The 7,606-nt window shown below is 42.1% G+C and overlaps 1 pseudogene; it reads left to right on the top strand.

Annotated features, from left to right (window-relative positions):
* The first annotated feature begins 817 nt into the window (after positions 1-817).
* LOC139538246 (purine nucleoside phosphorylase LACC1-like) lies at positions 818-7,293 on the top strand (annotated as a pseudogene).
* Positions 7,294-7,606: the final 313 nt, after the last annotated feature.

Here is a 7,606-nt window from a genome sequence, read left to right as displayed (position 1 = left end):
CAGTAAGGCCATTCTACTGCCAATGTTTGTCTATGGAGATTGCATGGCGGTGTGCTCGATTTTATACACCTGTCAGCAACGGGTGTGGCTGAAACAGCCGAATCCGCTAATTTGAAGGGGTGTCCACATACTTTTGTATATATAGTGATGTATAACGGTTAGCTGCAGATATTGCAGCAGCCTAATCAATCTTCTTCCTGGGGTTTTATATCAGATCCGTTACATCGCTCTGTGTTTATCATCATTAGATAATAGGCCACCTACCGCTGCTTATCTCACCTAGGGGGGCGTCGATCTCTCTACACACTGACAAATCACAGTCAATGACAATACCTGCTCTGCTATTTGTATTTATTTCTAGAAAAAGGTCAGTTTACAGGTTGGTTGACATTGATGTTGTCACTCAAATTAAATTTGAATGGCAGAGGCAACAACAACCAAGCAGTCAACAATACCTGGCATATCACATCAGTTCTGCCGTATAATAACAACCAACAACTCTTACATGAAAATCTAATGGGAAATATATGAAATGTGATCTAATATGTATGAATTAGGAACACAGTAAATAGATTCCTCCACACCTCCAGTAACCTTGACAATACAGATGACTCTCCCCTCCCTCAGGCATGATCCCTGGAGGACATGTGCACAGGCACACACACACACACACACATACACACACGCACGTGCACACACACACACACACACACACACACGCACGCACGCACGCACGCACGCACGCACGCACGCACGCACACACACACACCTCACAGGATACTGTAGCTATAGAAACTGTCTGCGGGATATTCGTAGAATGGCACAGCAGGTAATGATTTCAATGTGGATGAAATCTTCATACAAACATTCCATTGATTGTCCACAGAGATGTGGATCTCAAAAGAAGGCTTCATATCATAAATAAATAAATGCTATGGAATTAACAACAGCCACCTTCTAAATGTGAAAATATTATCTGGTAACTTGCCCCCCCTAGTGGTAGATTTGAGAACAGCTTTCACATGTCCAGTAAAATGGGTTATTTGGTCAGATGGAAAACAGACTCTAAAAAAGGCAGACAATGAATAAAACTATTCCTCTGTAGTCTGTCATATTTATTTCCAGCAGTGGTGGGAATCTAATAACAGATTGTATGTTGATAGTAGGCTCTATGAACCCCAAACATAACAGTGTTGTTGATATTGTTTGTTTCTATCTATCTCTCGTCTCATATTGCTATTTGGTTGTGGTTCTGTTAATCGATGTGTGTTGTCTGTTTGTCCGTTTGTGGCTAATGTTTGTAGCTTTTCTTTAATCAGTGTATTCGGAATTGCATCTTAAATCACTAGCCTTAAATCAACTGTAACATTAGACACATCCACCAAGGGTGGGGAGAGAGAGTGAGAGAGAGATCCTACCAACCATGATGGTCCTCAATTTCATGCTAGAATGGTCTTTCTCTCTCTGCTGCTACTTGAAGAGGACTGGGGCTTGGGGGAGAGAGAGAGTGTCAGAGAGAGATAGAATAAGGGGGGGCTGACTGTAGCCTGTGATAGACGGCTGTGGCTGGGGATGAGACGGGAGAGAGAGAGATGTTGAGGCTGGCCATGTAATGCACTGTGACGAGCAATTCACCCAGCCACACTAGATCTGCTCCCCAGAAATTAGGCTGTCAGCTAACTACATCCATCTCTCACACACACATGGGCACCCACACAGGCACCCACACAGGCATACACACATGCATACACACAGACACACACAAACACATTTCTGCTGGAAATTATGCTGTCAGCTGGCCACTTCATGTGATGGCCTGGACCTGTCAACCCATGCTCTTATTCCACAGCCAAGTCTTCCACAGGATGGAACCAGACATTTCCATAGAACTAAATCTGCTGCCACAATTAGAAATTGGGGGAAAACTAAGATAAAGATTTTCTATTATTGTAATGATGGGGCAGTGAGTCGGAAGCAGGTGAAACGTTTTAATAAAACAACAAAAACAAGAACACGACACTAACATATGGCAGAACACCGATACACAAGAACAATACCAACTGCTGAGTGGACATGGGAGAGTGACATATAAAGGGTAGGAAATTATGAAGGTAATGGAGTCCAGGTGTGAATCATAATGATTGCGCGTAATGATGAGTGCCAGGTGTGCGTAATGATGAATCCCAGGACCGGTGGTTAGTACTCTGGCGATGTCATACGCCGGAGAGGAGGAGCAGGAGCAGACGTGACAATTATACAGATACATGACTTATAATACTGTAAACATATACACTACCATTCAAAAGTTTGGGATCACTTAGAAATGTCCTCGTTTTTGAAAGCAAAGCAATTTTTTTGTACATTAAAATAACATCAAATTGATCAGAGATATAGTGTAGACGTTGTTAATGTTGCAAATGACTATTGTAGCTGGAAAAGGCTATTTTTTTATGGAATATCGACATAGGCGTACAGAGGCCCATTATCAGCAACCACTCCTGTGTTCCAATGGCACGTTGTGTTAGCTAGTCCATGTTTAGCATTTTAAAAGGCTAATTGATCATTAGAAAACCCTTTTGCAGTTATGTTAGCACAGCCTGAAAACTGTTGTGCAAAATAAAGAAGCAATAAAACTGGCCTTCTTTAGATTAGTTGAGTGTCTGGAGCATCAGCATTTGTGGGTTCGATTACAGGCTCAAAATGTCCAGAAACAAAGACCTTTCTTCTGAAACTCGTCAGTCTTTTTTTGTTCTGAGAAATGAAGGCTATTTCATGCGAGAAATTGCCAAGAAACTGAAGATGCTGTGTATTACTCCCTTCACAGAACAGCGCAAACTGGCTCTAACCAGAATAGAAAGAGGAGTGGGAGGCCCCGGTGCACAACTGAGCAAGAGGACAAGTACATTAGAGTGTCTAGTTTGAGAAACAGCCCATCTTAATCTTTCTTTTCATTGGTCAGTCTGAGATATGTCTTTTTCTTTGCAACTCTGCCTAGAAGGCCAGCATCCCGGAGTCTCCTCTTTACTGTTGACGTTGAGACTAGTGTTTTGCAGGTACTATTTAGGGTTAGTGTCACGTTCGTCGTATTGAGGAGACCAAGGCGCAGCGTGATATGAATACATTCTTCTTTTAATAAAGGAAGAACACTGAACAAACTAACAAAGTAACAAAAACAAAAGTGAAGCTAAATAGAACGAGTGCTGACATGCAACTCCACATAGACAACTACCTACAAAACCTAAATGGAAAATGGCAACCTAAATAGGATCCCCAATCAGAGACAACGATAAACAGCTGCCTCTGATTGGGAACCAATTCAGGCCACCATAAACCTACATTACCTAGTCATACAAAATCCCCATAGATAAACAAAAACCCTAGACAAGACAAAACACACATACCCACCCTCGTCACACCCTGACCTGACCAAAATAATCCAGAAAATATAGAAAACTAAGATCAGGGCATGACAGTTAGGGTATAATATGGACGTGGTCTTTTTCCAAATAGGGCTGTCTTCTGTATACCCCTTACCTTGTCACAACACAACTGATTGGCTCAAATGCATTAAGAAGGAAGAAATTCCACAAATTAACTTTTAATTGAAATTAATTAATTAATTGTTAATTGAAATGCATTCCATGTGACTACCTCATGAATCTGGTTGAGAGAATGCCAAGAGTGTGCAAAGCTGTCATCAAGGCAAAGGGTGGCTATTTGAAGAATCTAAAATCTAAAATATATTTAGATTTGTTTAACACTTTTTTGGTTACCACATGATTTCACATGTGGTATTTCATAGTTTTTGTCTTCACTATTATTCTAAAATGTAGATTATAGTAAAAATCAAGAAAAACCCTTGAATGAGTAGGTGTTCTAAAACTTTTGATAGTCCATATAGTAGTGTATATATATATATATATGATACGTTTCAATTACCTATCAATCAATTTTGAGACCTGAAGACAGATAAGGTTGTTCATGATCACCTGACATCTCATCTAACCACAAACGTTCCCACAACTTTAGAGAACGTTCCCGTAGGAGTGAAATGCAAGGACTGTTCAAAGAGACTATCCCTTAATGTCAAACAGAACTTACCCAGAATGTGGTTACCATGTTCTCCGAATTTTCAATAGTAATGTTCTAGGCACATTTCATGGGAACGTTGAAAGAACATTTATGTGTCAAAGTCAGGGAGGTTCTGTTCCCCTGGAGGTTTATGTCTAGATCCCAGCTAGTTCCATTGTACAGCCCTAAAGTCGTTTTTAGGACGTCGCCTGATGGTCCCAAAGAAACGTTCTCCGGAAAATGTGTTCTTTTACACACCATCCCTTGATATTGTTGCCGAGCCCATCAAGGCCCAGATTGGTGAACCACTGATTCACTCACAGCTCTTTGTTTGTTGGAAAGGTTAGGAGGACGTACACACACACACAAACAGTGCTTTTAAAATACAATGTTTTCAATTTACATATTGGACACACTTTGACATACATCATTACATTGTGCATGTTCATTTATACAGTAATTATTATTCAACCAGGAGCAACTTTTCACGGCAGTGTATACATTTGAGTATGTGGTTACATCCAATGACCTCCCGTGCCCTGGTCACGTGCCCTGCGGCTCACCTTTCGCACTACCTGTCAGTAACGTCAGAGAGGTCAGGAGCTTTCTGCAACAGTTACCTGCTTAAGGAGACATCTCCATACTCATTTTAGTTGGGTGTGTGTAATGCATTATCTATTACTGTAGTGTAATATTAGGCCTAACCATCTGAGATCTGTATCATCAGCAGCCAGTCAACATCTCTTCTTTCCTCTCCTCGTTCCTCTCCCGTGTCTCTGTGTCTCTGTGTGTGTGTCTCTCTCTCTCTCTCTCTCTCTCTCTCTCTCTCTCTCTCTCTCTCTCTCTCTCTCTCTCTCTCTCTCTCTCTCTCTCTCTCTCTCTCTCTCTCTCTCTCTCTCTCTCTCTCTCTCTCTCTCTCTCTCTCTCTCTCTCAAACTTCAAATGCCAACATCAAACTGATAGTACAGTAGGCCTGTAACTGTAGCCGGCACATAACAGCTTAGCAATGGAAATCACACTTATTGTATACCAATGTACAGTAGGTGACCAACAACATATTGACAAATTATAGCCTAACTATAAAACGTGGGTGAGCATCCACACTGAAGGAAAGTTTATCGTTCTACAGTAGGCCTACATCTGTCAACTTAGCCAGGTCAGCCAACTTAGCCAACTTAGCTCATCAACTTAGCCAGGGAAACACAAACAGTAAGCTATTATCGGTTGTCACACCTTTCATTATGTGACAATGGATAGGCTAACAGGTAGACTACAGAATGTATTGGAATATAATCAAATAACAAGGGGTCTATTGCAACCATAGTTGGCACTAGACTATCACCAGCTGCTGTCTCGTTAAACCATCAATGGCGCTAAATTCACCCACATAGCTGATGTCAATTACAACCATTATTGGTCAACTCATTAAAAGATGATGTCGCTCTTACCTTAGTCCTGCTTGCAACCGAAGTCTTTCAAGATATGTTCGCCCTCTGGTTGGTATTATCATAGGAACAAGTTAGTCCTTTTTGAACAGACTAAGGGTGATTTAGCTTTTTGACAAACATTCCGTACAATTGAAATAAAGTATTTCCTTGTTTACCACAGCAGTTTTTGAACAATATGTGCCAGAAGGGGCGTGGGCTGGAATCAAACCCATGCTGACACGGAATTTCGTGATGCACAGGAAACATTTTAGATGACAAAAGAGTGATCAAATTAAGGTCCAACATATGTAGTTTTTCCTAGCCCATGTGCTTCTGCCTCCGCATTGCTTCCTCTTTGGGGTTTTAGACTGGGCATCTGTAAAGTACTTTGTGATAGCTGCTGATGTAAAAAGGGCTTTAAACATACATTTGATTGATTAATTGAGGTCTGGACCGTTATGGCACAGGGAGGTATTGCACTTGTCCAGTACATTGTATATCACTCACTCCAGTAGGTTGTAGTAAACATCACTGACATCATTGAGTGGTTGATGCTGATTGGTTGTTTCTGCCAGGTTAACTACGGCACTGACGTATAGTTGATCAGGAGGGAGGAGGAGCCAGAGAGTTTTGACGGCATTGTGACCAATCTGAGAGATGTCGTCATAGCAGCAACAGGAGCTGACTGCGGGCCCCTCCTCTTCACTGACCCCCAGGCCAAGGTCATTGGAACTGTTCACAAACGTGAGGGTCTAGATACCGTAATACAGTAGTAATATTCCCCAGAAACATGCCCGGTGCATCAGTCTAAAGTGTCCCCCTCTGTGTTTCCCTCTCTCAGGATGGAAAGGAACCCAGATGGAAGTTGCCATGGCTACAGTCAACGCCATGGTGACCGGGTTCGGCAGCAGCATGTGGGATGTCACTGTGGTGATCGGGCCATCGGTGGGGGCCTGTTGCTTTACGCTGTAGAGAGAGCAGGCTGTTGTACTCTATCTACCTTGACTGTGTTCTTGGCATGGCGGAGACCATGCCTCATGTCAACATACGACTAGCCACCAGGTAAGTGTGGCCAACTGTGCAAAGTTTAGACAAAGACTTACTATTGTCTTTTTGTGACTTATTGCCCTTTAATCACTGAGAAAAAGCATTGAATCCCAGTTTTAAGAACCACAGGGTTAATAATGAGGTCACTGTGAGGTCAAACTATGATGTGGTTTTTATGATAGGTGCTGCTGGATAGTCTCCTGATTGACATCCTACAGGTTGTCACCGGGTTACCGCTCTCCATGATTCATTACCATAGCATGAGTTACCCCGCAGCCACTCATCTGATTGAATACACAAAGGTCATGACCTGGGAGCGATCTCTGTGATTGGATACTGGTTGTGTGTGGTGATACTGTTAGAGTGAAATTATCATTACCTCCATCAGGTTAATGGATTACCAATCTAACCAGCAGAAGGATGGAGAGTTAAACTAAAGGGGCAGCATTTGTTCTGAATGTTTCCCCCTAGGGTCATGCTGCTGACCATTGTATACAGAACGTAGAATCATCTCCACATTGTTCAGGGTCTCCTTTCCTCTCCCCCTGTGTTTTTAAACCTCCATGTTCTCCATTCCAGAATACTTCTCCAGAGGGGTGGGGTCTTGTCTGAGCGTATCCATGACGACACGGTGAATGACAGGCCGAGCGTGACCCTATGCACATCCTCTCACCCTGAGGCCTTCTTCTCCCGCGTCAGGGACGGGCTTAACTTTGGAACACAGGTGGGCTTCCTGTGGATGGACTAACTGGAACTACTGACTGTTGTGAACACTGAGTAAATGTATATTAGACCTTTATTAAATATACATTCAGCCATATCTGTCTGTTGCAGCCAACACAAAAAGGGTATATTCCAGAATAAAACATTTTCAAAATTTTTTTTATTTAACCTTTATTTAACTAGGCAATTTATATTCACTTCATGTTCCCGTCATCGTGTAATACGGTAGCAGTAACTCTCAAAGGGTGGCGATAAAGCTTTGTTTGTTTATCTTTGTCTCAATCTCTATATTTGAAAGATCTCAGGAATCACGTCATAATGAATAGCTTACGTGGCGT

The sequence above is a fragment of the Salvelinus alpinus genome, chromosome 14 (genome assembly GCF_045679555.1).
Source record: "Salvelinus alpinus chromosome 14, SLU_Salpinus.1, whole genome shotgun sequence".
In the NCBI taxonomy this organism is placed as follows: domain Eukaryota; kingdom Metazoa; phylum Chordata; class Actinopteri; order Salmoniformes; family Salmonidae; genus Salvelinus; species Salvelinus alpinus.
The sequence above is the reverse complement of the archived record's forward strand: the minus strand, read 5'-3'. Positions and strand labels throughout refer to the sequence as shown.